Raw genomic sequence first — 1,900 nt, forward strand, 5'->3', positions numbered from 1 at the left:
GGTCTGCTCACCCACCGCAGGCCCTCCAGCCCTCCTGCCTGAGGAGGGAAGAAAGCAATTCATCGCCGACCTCTTGACACTTAAAAACGAGGCCGATTTCACCCCCAAGTGTCCCTTCCCTTCAAGGCTTAGTCTCTGCCATTCGACAGCTGAACACTGCCTGTTCTCCAAGGCCAAGGGCTGGGGGCCACTGAGGCAGCTCGGCACAGCCCGGTGCCCCTCACTGCACATTGGAGCCCCCGTCTCTACAGGGACCAACCCCGCCAGGACCTCCCTGAGGTTCAGCCAGGAGCTGGGTCCAGGAATCCCTCCCCCCTCTACCAACAGAGTAAATGCTGTTGAACGTGGCCATCGACTCTTCCATGGGCTTCTTTTAGGGAAAGTCACTCCACTTCTGGTGTAACTCGTTCACATGCAAATCGCTCACCTCAGTTTACCCAGCGCTGCTGAGGGGCTGGGTGCAGGGCAGGGAGTCAGACACCCTCTCTGCTTTCAAGAGCTCGCAGCCTTGGGGAAAGGCCAGCAAGACTGGGGCCAGGGAGGCCTCTCGGAGGAAATGCTGTGACTCTGAGGAGTCTAGTAGGAGAACTGAGGGAACCAGGATTGTGCCCAGAGAGAAGCCAGAGAGGCACCAGGAGGAAGCTCTGGGGGCCAGGCTGGGGCCAGGTCAGCTTTGGGACTGGCCCCTATGCAGCAGGGGCAGCCTCCCAGCCCCTCCACCTGGCCTCCCCCTGCATGGGACCGAGGGGGTGGGCTTGGGCGTCAAGAGAAGCCCTGGTTCCAGGAGGCAGTGTGTAGGTAAAGTTGGGAGGGACGCAGATGTGTCTACAGAGGGAGGTATACGCTCCAATACTCTTTTCAGCCTTAATTAAAACTATCATTAAAAGCTGTAAATTAACTCAACAAGGAGGCCATCGGACTAAGGAGGCTCTAGTGCCTTAGCAGCAGAGGAAAGCGAACCAAAACCTCAGCCTGTAAATGCCTCAACACCTAAGGACCACCCACCACGAAGAGCCAAGCAGGTTGAGCCCCAGCCAATGAACAGCCTCCTTTTCCCACCTCCTGCGTGTGCATCTCTCCCAGCTCTACCGGCCCCGACCTCCAGCACCTCCAGCACCTCCTGCCCCGTGCTGCCTGATTCCCCCTGTCCACTATGCACCAGTTTATGTTTTAAGTTCCAGAAGCAATTAAGGGGGCGCTTTATAGCTTTGGGGATTTCCTGGCCGAGCAGTCCGCCCAGTTTAAAGAGAAGAGAGAGCTCCGGGGGACAGAGCAGTAGATCCTCCCACGATGGGCCAAGACAGGTGAAGACTCTGAAGTCAGGTTTACTTTGTATTTTTGAGTTTCCATGAAATGGAGTAACTCACTGACAATAAATACTCCTGTGAGCTTATAGTCTAATCAAAATGGTTAATTGTTATAAAAACCTTTGGTCTTGAGACTAATACTGTTCTACTTGTTGTGAGAAATTTTATTTATTTATTGCATGGATGTTACCAAAACTTAAGTTTCTAACCAAACATGTGGTAGCTAATTCAACTTTGACAAAATGGGCTTTGTTTTAATTGACCCAAATAACAGTATAAAATGTAAAAGCTTTCTTAGAGTTACGAAAAATCATTTGTAAGGTTTCTTTCTTCGTAACGTAAGTTATATAAGTAAATTGTGATCATAGCAGATCCAAATTTTAAATACAACGCAAAATCTGAGCTTGTTTTTTAATAAATATATGTATATAGGCATGTATCAACTCACATAATTGAAATTATAATCTATATTTTTATTCTTATTTTTTTACCTAAAATATCATGAAAAGTTGCCTTGTATCATTAAGAATTCTTCAACAAGTTACAAGTGTCTATGTGGTATCCTAGTGCATAGATGTCTCCTGACTGATGTA

This window comes from Phocoena phocoena, chromosome 17 (genome assembly GCF_963924675.1).
Source record: "Phocoena phocoena chromosome 17, mPhoPho1.1, whole genome shotgun sequence".
NCBI classification, from domain to species: Eukaryota; Metazoa; Chordata; class Mammalia; order Artiodactyla; family Phocoenidae; genus Phocoena; species Phocoena phocoena.